A 16,144-nucleotide genomic window follows, 5' to 3' on the forward strand; every position below is an offset into this window, starting at 1 on the left:
TAACGAACACGAACCCAGGTTTAACCCATGAAACACGAACTACAATTGTCTACAGCCTACTGCTCATCGCAGTGTAGGCTCGTTAGTTTGTCTAATACAAATTTGTTAATCATAATACACTACTAGCATAGGCATAGGATAGAGGGGGAGGGATAAGGGGCTCGACACCACAATAAAAAAAATGCTTTAGCCCCTCCCTCCATATAAATTCATCACTGTACGCCTATGACTACGGTAAGATATCTGATTTTCAGCCGATGAAATCGTATCTAGAAATAATTATTGAAAAATATAATATCTACTATAATCTATAAAAGAACACTTTGAGTGCCACTGTCGTTTGTCTGCAGCCAAGTCAAAAATACTTTCGGTCGACACCGACGTGGCCGTTGATAATATACTACACAAGTCGTAAACTATTAAAGTATTGGCTTATGATAAGCCCTCAATAAATCTGAACTCTGAATAAAACACCTTACAACAGTAAAGTTGTCTAAATATGAAATACAAAATTGAATATTGTGAAATATTAAAAACATATATTTCAGACTGCAAGATATGAAGAAATATGTAAAATCAAATATATAGCTTATCACTATATTGAAAATCTCGTGAAAAGAATTTTTCACTAGCCGAAATTAGTTTATCATGTCATAGAGGAAATTATACTTACATATAAAATATAAATCCGAGCCCTAGTTATTACTTTATTAGGAATAATAAAAACTAATTACTTATTCCGACTAACGTAAGAAACATTATCGTTTACGGCCCATTTCTTCAGGTATTCGTTTCCCGAAAAATTTTAAAGAAAAAAAAAATGTATGAGTATTTGATCTATTCAGGTCGTAAAATTCACGTTCGATTTAACTTCATTGGATGTAGCAAAAAGTGGTGATGGTAAATCACAAATGCGCGTACTGTCGTTATAATAATAATATACGTATATGCGGCACAAACTATTGACGACAAAAGCTCAATATATATTATTAGGTACCTATTATGCATATTGTATACACCTAAAGTATATTGTATATAATGCGTGATGGCCACGTAATAATAATGTATTATTATGTATATTGCATATTATATTGTTATTATAATTTAAAGTATGCACAAACTATCGTGTTCGGTAACCAATGAAATGTCGAGAATGGGACGACGAAAATTGATATGAATGATGCGTTATGGTTCTATCAATTCAATATTTTATGGATTTATATGATCTTATATAGGTTTCGTATAGATTATATAGCTTATGTCCAAAATGCAAGAATTTGATTTTAGAAAAAAATTAATTCTCATCATAGGTACTTGAAATTAATCCTGTAAAGAATCCTGCATAGATAGGTTCATATCATATATGTATACAACCAAGATGATATAAAAAAAAAAATACTCAAAAAACGATTATGTTTCAATATTATTTCTACTAGGTACAAAATGTGGACATTTTTGTTTAATATCTACTGGTTAATCAAGTCGATATTTTTGATATTTAAAATTATGCCGTTATAGAATATCACTATGGTGTACGATTAGTATAAACTATGCGCCGACCTCCGGTCGAACAATCAAAAACAAGTATAGGTGAGTAGCATAGAAATAATCACAGTTTTGCAAATAATTATTCCATATAATATACATATATACTTAAACAGTGTTTAAATTGAATGACGCTGACTCGTCTTATTCCTGTGTTTTTAAATATATTATAATTTTGTATTATTGTAAATTGTAATACGATATTATTATAATGTATACTGTTTCGAAATTGCAGGCTTCAAAATTACAAAAGCCATGTAACGAGGTCAACGAGTTGACGGGGTCGCCGAGGCCACCTTGACCGTGATAATGGTCACTGGTCGCCGACGGTCTATTCTTCCTGCAGCAGTCGGCCTACAGCTGATGATTTTCGAATTACATCGTTCAAAATCTCAAAGCCGTAATGCCGCAGCCAAAAATATTGTGTTAACGCGTAATAGTTTCATTGATTTCTCATAGCAAATGAATTTTATGAGTACTTTATATTTGTCTACATAGTATAAATAATATTTTAGTACTAAGTGATTATATTAATATTAATATACAGCGTGTTCACGCTAAGAGGTATCACTAAGTATTTCAGTTCGATGATCTTGTACTGAAATGGGGTTTTCGCTAAATGACAGATAGTACTTAAATACACATTTTTAGATAAATTTCAAATTTTTAACACTTTGGATATACCCAGCGCGATATAACTTACTTTTTTTAAAATGATAACACCAATTTTTTTACATATTCGGATAGAGTATTTTTTTCTAAACAATTTATGTATAAAAAGTTTTTTTCTAATCATAAAATTGGCATTTGAAATTTAACGATGAAATTTAATATTTACGAGTAATTTGTTTTTGGCAAAATTTAAAACTAAATTCAACTTATTGTTACTTATTACTAGTTATTAGTATCCAATATTGTTAAATACCTGTTTGCACACAGATAAGATATAAACAAACGCTTTTTTTTATCGTAATTTACTCAAGAAGTTCCATCACTGGATGGCCTCTGAACCCAAGCCCCCTGTCTGAACTGATGTAAATAATTTAATTTAATTAACCTATTGTTTGTTATTTTGTTATTTTATATCTTTTCTAAAATCCTTAAATCACTTGTTCTTATTGTAAAAGATTATTTTACAGATTGTATAATTTCTCTAGATTAAAAAAAAAAAAATTTACTCTCATTTTTTTCATTCATTCTTCTGAAATAAGATAGCTAATTGAAGGTAATGAAAACTATAAAATTGTACACATTTTGAATTTGAAATTAAGGTTTATTTATTTGCATTGAAGTTCTACAGTTCAATCGGATAAATTGTTTGAAGTTTCCACCTTGATGTTCCAAACATTATTCCATCTTATCTGTGTGTAAACAGGTATTTAACAATATTGGATACTAATAACTAGTAATAAGTAACAATAAGTTAAATTTAGTTTTAAATTTCGTCAAAAACAAATTACTCGTAAATATTAAATTTTATCGTTAAATTTCATATGCCAATTTAGTAATTAGAAAAAAACTTTTCATATATAAATTGTTTAGAAAAAAATACTCTATTCGAATATGTAAAAAAAATTGGTGTTACCATTTAAAAAAAAGTAAGTTGTATCGCGCATGCGCGTATCGAAAGTGTTAAAAATCTGAAATTTATCTTAACATGTGTATTTAAGTACTATCTGTTATTCAGCGAAAACCCCATTTCAGTACAAGATCATCGAACTGAAATATTTAGTGGTACCTACCTCTCAGCGTGAACACACTGTATACATATATATTAATATATTAATCCACTTATCCACACACACACAAACATAGGCATATGATATACCTACTCCAGTGCTCAAGCGATTATCTTCATAATAGTTATTGGTTAATAGAGACGGACAAAAACGAAACTTATTGATTTTTGACTTCATTTAATATGATATTTTGAAGAAAAATATTTACGTTAGTGGTATTATATTTACTTTTTTATTTTTCTTTTGTGTACAACAAATATGATTATGAATTATGATGTATATCGGTATTAGGTACACGTACACTTAGGGTCGGACTGGTCGGGTTAGCTGATAAGCGATCGCGGACTGGCCATCTGCCTTATTATTTTGTTCAGCCCTACATTATACTTTTGTACAATGAAATATGAAAACAGACAAAAATGCATTTTATAATATGATGAATTCTAAACACTGGATAATACTCAATGTTTATTCAAAAAATTACTGAAAGTTTTATTTTTGTTATCGTTTTATTTTATTTTCGTTCCGACTAAATCCCTATGCGGACATACGGCTATACCCTTTACCCATACTCTTCGTAGACAAATAATAATATATAGTTGATGACGGAAGAACATCATGTTATATCTTGTAGACTGAACCCATTGTTTATTTTTATTTTTAATGCAAATGTGAAATATTATTTAATTTAAAAATGAGGCAACAGTTTTGAACAGCCCTTATTTTTCATACGATGGTCAGAACGACAGCATATTTTATAAACTACCAGGTGAGAAATATTTTATTTTTATAACTTTTAGTAGTTAGTAATTGAGTTGAATAGTGTCGCGTTGTTATGGCGATGTCAGTCATCAGTGATTATTTTAACTGGTATACCTACTATTTACTAAACGACACAATTATTGTCAAGTCGGTACCAAGTGAAATAATTTTGTCGCCAAGTATAAGAAGCATTTTTAACAACTGGACATTGTTTTTTCTTCAAATATTAGAATGTACGTATATTATACTCTAACTTCTAAGCCTAAACATTAATCATAATTAATTCGTAACTAAGTCGTAACGTATTAAAAAAGGATAGAAATACAATTAATATCTCTAAAGTCTAAATAATTGAGTTGATACGATATATTTATTAAACGTATTGTTTTTATATGATTTTTATTACTAACGAGGGCATTCTTTTAGGGGGGGGGGGGTGTAAGCTGTTACAGTCTAACTACGAGACAACTAAAAAAAAGAAAATTATATTACTATAGAGGCTGAAAAGTATAAAATAAATGCTAATTTTTTTCCTCTGCTTAATTTCTTTAGACTTGTGTCACGATTATTGGATTTTGTAAAATATTATCAACAGATTTAAAAACTCAATTTATCTTTATTATAGAATATTTAATTTGTAATTATGTATTAATAATATTATATTAAGAAGCAGGCAAGTGGGTGCCGTTTTACTGTACATTGGTGAGTCACTAAAATGTATAGTGTTTAGAAAGAACGCGTCCAATTTTACGTGAACGAGCCACGAACATTGAACACGTTCAATCGAGGGAGTGAGGGACATATTATTATGAACACTTTCAATTATTACACGGATTACTAAAATTTAAAACCAGTTTTTTATTATGATCATGACTTATGTAAGGTATTAATAATCAACAATTACTGTGGTAACTGATGAGAGCACATAATAGTATTTTGATAAAAAAAATTTACTTCATTATATTTATTAATTTTCAGTAAGAGATGGCCCGAAGTTTTAAAATAGCTGACTAGCCTGTCGCCTACTCAGTCTACCCCTGGATACACCATACATAGGTATACATTGAAGGAGGTCTACAAAGTATAATATATAATATCCGCTGAGCGCCAACAGATTGTCTCAGATTCGTTTTACTAGGATTTGATATAATTTATTACATTCAAATTTAACACATCTATTATAGTGAACCATTCGACATCTGATGCACTGCAGCAGAGCTGCACCACCACGACCTTTTTTTTGGTTTGTTTTCTAATTTATTGTCTTTAAAAAAAACGTGTGATGAAAATGCGAGCAATAACTATTTGTTTTTTTTTGGTAAATATCCATTGTTTAATACAAAATAATATTATGCTGTACAGGTGTAATAATCATAATAACAATATGTTCCGTGTTAAAATCTATTGATAATTTATTGAAGTATAGAAGTGTATAAACCTACCTACGTATTATTTTATATTATTTTTTTTATTATTATTAATTAACAGCGTTCTACTATTATTGTACGTTTGCAGAGATGATGTCTTACTCTGCAGTCTCGTCTTTCCTACGCGCATATCATGCACTATATGTCGTTTACATATTAAACCGTTACCCATACCATATAAACATACACACAGTGTTAATATGATAATGTTATGATAATAATAATAATAATAAAACATCTTATTCAATAATATTAACAATAATATTGTTAATTCATCATGAGTTTGTTAATAATTGACGTACCTAGCGTGTTAAAACGAAATTAAAATATAATATAAACGTATAACATTGTAATTTCCTAGTGCGTTTATATACAGTAGTCACCGAACTGAATATGTATTCAGTTCAGTGACAGTAGTAACACAGCAGTAGTATATATTATACCTCACCCTTGGGTAGGCGAAGTTATTGGAATATTATGATTTTTTTTTGAAGCAAAAGAGTCTAAAACTCTTCAGTCGCGAACAGCAGCTAGTTATAAGACACAATAATATATATTTCGATTATTTATTTTATGTTTGTTTATCATTTACGTCCCGATAACGCATTCTCGGAATCCGAGCATTAATATATCACAATAATCTCTACTCGACAAACATTTGCAGCGTACATTCAAGTATCTCCAACATCGTAACAATTATTTATCCCGGTTATGCTCTAGTTTTTCTTTCTCCTTCTCATATTATTATGGTAATTATTCGTCGACGTACAATTTTATTGCGTTTCGTATCAATCAATGATTACTATGTACATTATTAGTTTTAAACGTCCTAATCGGACGGCAAAGAACTCTGTCGTTGTGCACTTAATAATAATAATAATAATAATATCTCCACAACGTTTAAGTGCATCTATTTATATTATATTTATATATATTACACATTTGTATGAATATTAGATAAAGGTAGGTTCTAGTTGATACTGCACGGGGTTGCACGTGACAAATTAAATGTCTCCTTCTTAATCTCTGACAAATACTCAAATGTAAGAATGCACATATTTTCAACACAGTTATTTTGCTCGTTCTCATGAAATATAAAATACAGCTATAAAACCATGATCCAATCATAATAACTATTTTATTTATCAAGTAATACAATACCTGCAAACAACCCGGTTCATCCATTTAGAAGCCTCTCCCAGACAAGCTGCAGACAGACAGCCAAATGTATATGCACATGTTGCACAATATCGCATCTATTTTTGAACGTGTATAAAACGTCCACAGCGTTTCTACAATTTGAATACCTTTAATTTCTGAAAGGTACGAAAAATAAATAAGTAAATGGAATAAAATGTGGGTAAGTATAATTACAGCTTAACCGTACAGTATAGTTGTCGAGGATCACTGTAGTGAATTTGTTAAATTTGAATTCAGTATTAGTTGACTACTGCTAGTTAGCATACTAGTTGCCTCACAAAGTTAAAAATATTGATAATTTTTGTACGAATTACCTCTTCACTTATCTACCCTGAATTATATCGCAAACGAAAATGGTCTAGTACTATATAGTTTCCTCCAATGAGCATGAAATTTTAAGTATCTACTGTCATTTGTTTTTGACTTTAATCAATCGATTTTGTCGAAAACTGTATTTACGTAAGAAATGCATGTTTTATAATACTATTATGTATGTATATATTATATTTGTATTATGGACTTATGGTATAATAAACTATGGTAGCGTGGAAGAAGTTCTGCCGAGTCGTCGCCGTTGGTTCAAAATAAAAAAAAAATTAAAGGTACACCACCTCTTATCTAAAAATAAATGAGATATTATTTTCTAAACAGTAATCGTAACTAATTGCCGGATATACTTTGGCGTTCAGCTATTAATTTTTCACCTTAATCACTCGGTACTCACCTTAACATCATTATTCTATAGCTACATTCAGCTCGATAAAAGTGCTATACATTTTTGTTTGCTTCTTTATAAAAATATATCACATTAGACCTAATCATCATCCTTAGATTACGTAATTAGACGATTAGGAAAATAGTTATTATTGGAATTTAGGTGTTTTCATTAGCTCGTTTTTAGAATCTTCTTATCCATTTGAGTGTGTAGAATGGTGGTTTAAAAAACGCACTGAGCAGTAAGCACTCACACTGTGGTTATATATTTAAATAAACGCAAGTAAGTGTGATCAAGTTCGATTATATACTATGTATTGTGTACTATCTAATTAATCATAAATTAATATATTATATTTGATTGTATTATAGTTTTATGTAAAACAATTTATGTTCACGAAACGAAAGTGTTATGAACTCTAAACGAAAAAAATATAATTTATTATTAATGTATTATGAATATTATTATACTAAAATATTGTCGTTTGACCGAGTTGGTAGTAGGCTCGATAAAAAATCGTCGAGATTACAGGCATCGTACCTACATTCCACATTGTATATTTGACTCTCTTATATAAGTATTATAATAAAATAATATCCTCATAACTATTCGTATACACTACGAAGGAATATTGTCGTAATGTGACAATAATCGTTATTAAATAGGTAGGCACATAACATATTATAGTAAATAATATTAAACTCGATAATTCTAACTGATACAGTAATGATATTATTTAAGTCGATTTAAGAGTTAACTTATTGTTTACAGTAAAATTATTTAAAAAATAAACATATAATATCCCACTCTAAAATAAAGAGGCTTGGGAGTTGGGGCCACAATTAAATGCTTCAATATATTTTCAGCATAGATAGGTATCGGAAACGTTATATATAGTTGGGATTTCCTTGGTTACAGTATTGTTTTATTCTAAGTACTAGAGTAATTATGGCAAAATCATTAGCGACTTAGCGACATGCTTGAGTACACCGCATGTTACATATTGTGTATAATTATGTAAAAACCTAGCAAAATAATATATAATAATCATTTAACTCACAATTAATATACTCTGTAACAAGGTGTTACGAATGTTTTTATTTATTTATTTGTTTTTTGTTGTTTGTTTTGCCATTGTTGAACTATTTTAGAATTCAAATCTGTATCGTTTAAATGAATAGATACCGGATATTATTTGTAATTGAAAAGTAGATTAAATTATTATTATTATTATTATTATTGATGTAATGCTTTTTTAATTTTCTTGTAGCTGAATAAATACATTTTTTAGTTCAATATTAATCATATTTATTATCATTTATGTAGGTATAACTACATAATATTATAAGATATAATGTTATTTAAGTCTGTCGTCCGACAAATGCTGACCTAAATAAAGTAAGCAACCACTGAGTCTTGTTTCTTTCCACTGACCTTCCACAAAGGTTACACAATTTTTGGTGCGTCTGTTTTAGAATGCACAAGGTGTAGTACGTACCTACAAACAGATGCCCGGTGTATAAAAATTGATTGACGGTGAAAAATAAATACAATCGTACCAATTACCAGATAAATGAAACGAGTTTGATGAGTATGTGATTTGTGTAAGTACATGTATTAAGTACCTATAGTAATTAGTAACTACCTAAAAAATAAAATAAATAAATATATTCATGTAACTTATTTATTATTCTTGCCACTTACAGTATATTGAATTGTGTGATTCTAAACAGTAAACACTGATTATACTTAAAAGTATTTACGTGTTTTAAAAAATATCTATCGTTTTTAAATTTTTTGAAGAACTATTATTTTTGAAGAATATTATTTGAAAGTGACTTCAAATGATTGTAAAGTATATAAATTATATACCTACCTAAATTATAATACTTTTACAAACGATAAGATTCGAGAAAATAAGTGTTTACTGTTAAAATAACCACGATGTTGTACAGTGCGGTTCCAATGTTCCATATTAATATAATATGTTCCTATACTAAGAATCGTGTTTAGTTTAAAATTATAAAATATCATTAAAAACACAAACGAGTACATACTACAATTTTATTTTTAATAATAAAATGCTGCAGAATCGGAGAAGTAGATATAACATTTTAAAATAAGACCGGCCCATCATTACACGTCTAACCTTTTTCATATCAATGCGTATCATATTATATATTTATATTATAATATTAATCATCATTATTATTATAATATTATATTATACTTACTCATTACAATCGTCAATCGTTCAATATTGTAGGAGTGGTTCACTGAAATTCGTAAGACGGTGGTCTAAATAAATGTATAATATTGTTTTATGATAAATAGTGCACGATTCTCATCGGTCTTAAACTGTGGCACCTACCTACAGTGTGAAACTTTGTCCGGAATTGATATTACATACTCATGAAACTGTTTTGCACATTAAACTCAAAATTCCACTCAATCATTTTCACATGTTATCAATTTAAAACGGAATCACTATAGACACACTATATTTTCTTGCATACTATCAAATAGATTAATCGATTTAATCTATTTTCTGTGTTCATATCATAATTTATTATTTACAATGGGTCTACAAATAATTCTTTTCAGTTTTCTGCTTTTACTTCGATTCCGCCCGTCATCGTTTGTTTGTTTTAACGTAGATACATTGTACAGTGAACCGTGAAGCTAGGTGCCTATTATTTGTAGTTAATTATTAAGTAAATGACCAATGCATATATAATGTATACTAATATTAATATCATTGCTGTCGATCGTTGTTACCTTGTTTGTCTTCGGCTTAATTATTGTGTTTAACATTGTAAACAATTTATAAAAATCGAAGTTTAATGATATCATAATTTATATAATGTCCACTTGACAAATAAAATATAACAATAATTTTCTTATACGCGGTATAGTTATACGGTGGCTGAAGTTGCAGCACTGTTATAACAGAGTGGTAGCAGGATGAAAATATAATAAGTAGAGTTAGAATGTTGATGACTTTTGCTTTTTTTTCCTTTGATTCTATGCAATGCTATTTCAGCTTAAAATTTGTTTCATTCTTCCTTGATTTAGAATATTCTAATTTTATTCATATTTTTTTTGCATTTTTAGCCATTTTTAGCTAAAAATGCATTTTTTTCGTTTTTAAAAGTAATTTTTTAACATTTTGAAGTTAGTATAAACATTGTAATGTCAGATAGAACTTATTTTGAATTAGGTACATCAATACGTTTTGAAAAATAATTTTCTCATCTGAAAAACAAAAGTTTGTTTCTTCAAAGGATACTCCTTAAGTGCAGGGTAGTACAAGAGTCTCATGAATTTGAAAATATATGGTTTTCAAGTAGGTACCTATTATATTTAAAATTCCAAACATAAAAATTTGAATAAATTCGTCACTAAAGGAAAAAGGGGATGAGCATATGTTTGGTGAATCATTCTGTATTTATGTAGAATGTATAGGTGTAAACTATGAATGAGAACGGCCTACAATTAATGATTCCAATTAAAATATAATTTACATTATTGTCTATTATTATTATGGTATAAATCAAAGTATATATTAATGTTTTCAGCTACTAATATGTATAATATTATCCACGAGTACCACACTACCACCTGTAACCTGTTGTATTATAATAATATGTTGTGTACAGTGTATACTGTTGTGTAAATTGTGTAATGATGACGATAAGCGTTGGAGAGTGTACTTATACTCTACTACATTATAATATGTTACCTGTCATATTATCTGCGTATAAAGGTAATTTACTATACACTGCAGTTTTTTTTGCAATTTTTCCCCTTTGGCCTCTCTTTCTCGTTGCCTCCAGTATAATAGTCGATAGTAAGGAACCTATAGGTGAACAGGTTAATAGCCTGCTTGTGTTCAAGCCCAACGTAATCGTGACGATTGTCGCCACCATAGAGACGTAGAGCCGTTCGATCGTCGTAAAAAAATATAATAACGCTGACGATTCTCGGTAGTTGTGCAACGCAATTCATCACTGTAAAAGACACGCGTGTTATTAGACTGTACTGGAAGACAGCCGGAATGATGCATACATTACAATATTACAGTTCTGGTATCAAATTTATTGTGCACCATCGAAAAGCGTCGTGTATTATTACACCGCTGCGGTATAAGCGTAGGTAGGTAACCCAAAAGTTGGACGAGCCAGTGCCACTAGCCAAAGGGGCGAATGTCTTTTGTGTAATGTAATATTATTTGTAAGCGATGATAAATCGTTTCGCATTCGAAGTACGATTACGAGGAGAAATACTCTTGGGTACGGAAAAGATTCGTGTGACTGAAGGTTGTACCGCAACAACGAAACGGGACGCTCGTCGTGAGTCTGTACTGCAAAATCCTTAAAGGAATATTACTTCGAAAGATTTCCGATCCATAACGTATATTTTGGTTGTATAAATATGCAATATTCAAATTTGGGAAAGATGTTATGGATATATATGTGTCTGCTGCGTAAATTGTAAAGGTTTCGAGTATAATATCTACTTGGTCATAGAATAGGATGGTCACTATAATAGTATAATGGATGTGTTAAATTTTCAATAAGTCTTAGTAATTAGGATATTATAAAACAGGGTAATCGGTAAAAAGACCAAGGAAAAAAACAGACCGTCTTCGTTCAGAATCATCGTTTTTTTGTATGATTTCATATTCAATTTTAATACATCCATTAGAAGTGACCCGCACAGCAACACCGCATCATGACATCTAATTTACAGCAAAGTGGTACCATTCTTTCCACAATTTTTTAGTGAATATTTTGTTTGTCCTTTTTTCCTTGTTTATTTCCTCCAGAATTTTTCCAGAACTCCGAAAACCGATTCTGATCGAAAACGGTGTATCTACCTCTATTTTCTTTAATGGGTATTGTTATACCCAATAGTACAATTCAAACAATAATTTATAGCAGTGCTCAGGTAAACACTATCTTAATAAACTAGATAATAAAATAACTAATTATAGGTACTTATTTATAGGGACACAATAACACTGCATAATATAATACAACAATTATAACCTGATAATACTGAGAAAAGATCATAATATTTTCATCCAATGTTGAACTTTAAATGTCAGTAAAGAAAATGATGTCCACGTGCTTAAAATATATTATTAAGTTGCTATCAGAACAATTTATTTACGATGAACCTATATTATACTTGTATTATATTTGACCGAGAAAACTGAGATTTTGTCAACTATTATTGAAAACAAAAAAAAAACAAGTAAAATAACTTAAATTGTAGTTGCCATTATAATGTTTTCATTATTCATACCTGCCATCGATACTTGTCAACAGTTGCAAAATGTAGATAAATAGAGAGCACTTGTTACAGGTGTCTATCGATCCATAAAACACAACACCTATGTCGTTCTCAGTTTTTTACATTATATGACATCAAGATTGACAAAATAGAGCAAACATCATGTGCCGTCATATTGTATTATATTTTGTGCGTTTTGCATTCGGAGCTTGGAACTTGAAGTTAAAGCGGACTGGAAAATTATTAGGTTTTAAAGTTTAGTAGATATTTTAATAATACAAATACAAATTATGTCTGGTGTAGAAGTGTGAAGTGGTGGTTGACCACAGTCACTATACCCATTAATTTATCACTAATTATGCACAGTCTAGCGTAGGTAGCTCCTGGATGGATGACCACTTAGGGTTCTCAGTGACGTATTCTGGCTCTACTTAAAAACAAGTTTTCCACAACCAACCATAACTTTCCAGTGGCTTCCATGAAAAGCTATAATGGCCATAGTAGCCAAAACTCAAAGAATAATTAAATAAACGATTCTGAATATCATGTTAGTCTGCCATATCGCTGAGCAAATTTATCTTAATGGCAATATCGTTGTAATTACAAGTTTTACGTATATATATTAGCATTGATGTAGAGCGAGGACAACAATTTGTTATGATAATAATATACAATATGTACATTGATGACTATTGTCTATTTGTGTGCTTTTAATAAAAATTAGTTAAAATGTGTAACTTTTTAAAAAAATGAGACATATTTTTTGGGTTCCTCATTAGTTGTGCTACTAAAAATATCAAATATATAAAATAAAACACACATTTTTTTTACACATTTCAAGTTCAAATGAAACGTAAATAGATATTTCAATGAAATATAGATTTAGTCATTTTGTTGTACTTAATTCAAAAATATTATTCGCTTGGAACTTTTTGCCACTAAGTTTAACTATTATTATTAGCTATACGCAATAAATTACAACAATTTTAACCTATTTATACGATGAACCTATTCATATTATCGTTTAACGATGAATTTGTATTAACTAATAGTTAATACCTACGTTGATAACAATTAGTAACAATTTATGAAATAATTACATCATTAAAATGTATGTGATTTGTTGTAGAGAAAATTCAACTTACTGGCTAATAACTACTTTGTTTAATAATAGAAAAATAAATAAATTATAGCAATTTTAATATATAATTAAATATCCTTAGAAATATAGGCTGATGCTTAGAATTTTTTTTCGTATTTAACGATTTAACATTGAATTCAAATTTTATTTAATATCCCGGGGACTCAATTACGAGGTATAGCTGAGTACTCGACACCTATGTATAATATAGTTTAGCTAATTCGTCGTTTTTTTTTGCAGTTAATGCAGGTCGCATTGCTATTGGTACGCCAATATTTTTCCTATTTTTCAAAAATTGATAAATATTTTTAAAATATATTCAACAATTTCTTAGTTTTGTCGATGTGTACCTATTAGACAATGTATACTATTACTTTATACTTATAAGTTATTAGTTTATTACACACTGATGGATGCTACGACAATACACTGACAATACATGTATACACTTGTAAGTGTAAAAAACAATAGTATACCCAAGTCAGATTAAGATTACTGCAGTAAGTTCTGAGGCCGTGAGCACGCTCACAAAAAACACCGGTAAGGGTTGTTGCCTGTAAGCACTCAGCTGCTATGCAATGAACTTGAATATAAATCAGAAGATTGGATAAAAAAAACTAATTATACACAAGCAGCTTGCCCCGTTGCCTATTTTTTTTTTGGCAAAGAGAAGAATTCCTCATAATATATTATAGCAATATAGCATACGACACACACCATTGTCCATTACGTAAAATATATTACACACTTATATCACACAACTTATTTATTAAATATTTATACACACAACGTTAACATAATAATAATAATAATAATAATAATAATAATATTCTATTGTATAACACTTTGTATGACCTCTGTATCTGTGGTAATCACTTTTCGTTCTCTCCAATAGGTATATAATGTATAATACAACATTTTATGTACCCATATTATATTTTGTATAAACCGCGAATTCGCGATGTTTGTTTTCGAACAACTCGCATAATGTATACGATGTACCTGTATAATAATATTGTTATTAAAACACCTGTCCTCGATCACATCGAAATTCGTGCGCAGTATAGAATAGTTTAAATAACATATTATTGTCCGTCGACCTGCAGAGTGCAGTGTTTATAGACGATAAATTCGTATATTAAATATACACAGACGACGAGCTTGTTGCGCGCATTGCGCCGAATTATTGTCAACTACTGTTGTTTTTTACGCGTCAGAGGAAAGGAAATAAATACATTTTTTTTTCAAAAAATCACCTAAGCACCGCGTCGCCGATGGCGTAAGTTTAGGTCAAAATATAACATAATTTATTATAATAATACGAGTATGTGATGGTGGATACACTACTGCAGGTGGCGGGAGAAACGACTGTATAAATTATTGTACATTATTATTAATAATATAATATTATTCTCCTGCGACCCACTTTATGGTCGGCTAGCTGTACGCCCCGAGTATAATTTATTCGTGATATTATTATATTGGTAGCGAATTTATTGAAATAAACCCGTAAATGGCGATATAGCGACCTCCCGCTAGCCTTAACTATATACACCGATTTAAACGTCAACAGACGCATATTACACTTAATTATTGTAAGCGTCTATCATAATACTATTATGAGCGTCAGAGGTATCTATACTCAGATATTTTGAAAGGCGGAGGGGGATATGAATTTGTGCCTGTTCTCAGACCGCAACAACACGTTGTAGCAAAAAAAAAAAATGTATTCTTGCAACTATTAGCGCGTTTTAGTTAATTCAAATCATAAATTAAAATAAATAACTTTAAATACAGGTATATCTACTGAAATATTTGAAGATGGTGTTTTTTGTACAATACACTAAGCTAAGGGCGTAGATAGAAATTATATCAGGGAGGGGCAACCAAATGTATTTTTAAATTTTTACCCCAATTAAAAATGTTGCTCAAACATTAATATATTTGTTAGCTTTAGACGGGTAGAGACAATTGCCTTCCTGCCTTCCTTCCTGCCCTTGGCTACAACCCTGCCCTATAAATACTAAAAAGCTGTATTATATACGCCCGACTTGATCCAGGAAAAAAATAAGCAATTATAAAATACGGCACTCGGTATATTTCGGCTTAAGTATAATAACTTCATGAACTTTTGAGGTTATTATAGATTTAATACCTTCGTTTCGAAAATTAATACAATTTTAAAATATTGCATATTTTTATCATTGTTCGTATTAGTACATAGTTAGTTTATACTGTGGATGTAATGAACAAACATTATTTTTAAAAAGTTTGTTCATTGCCACCTACCACGGATGTGGTTCTAATTACTCTCTAA

General features: G+C 29.7%; 1 long non-coding RNA gene across 1 annotated transcript; it reads right to left on the reverse strand.

The window, feature by feature from the left end:
* Window positions 1-6,431: 6,431 nt before the first annotated feature.
* LOC111035618 lies at window positions 6,432-9,937 on the reverse strand. Its single transcript, XR_002604661.1, has 3 exons — window positions 9,623-9,937; window positions 6,635-6,789; window positions 6,432-6,557 (listed from the first exon to the last, which is right to left on the reverse strand). It is a non-coding gene; the product is annotated as an uncharacterized LOC111035618 (long non-coding RNA).
* Between the last annotated feature and the right edge of the window lie 6,207 nt (window positions 9,938-16,144).

Source organism: Myzus persicae, unplaced genomic scaffold (genome assembly GCF_001856785.1).
Source record: "Myzus persicae strain clone G006 unplaced genomic scaffold, MPER_G0061.0, whole genome shotgun sequence".
NCBI classification, from domain to species: Eukaryota; Metazoa; Arthropoda; class Insecta; order Hemiptera; family Aphididae; genus Myzus; species Myzus persicae.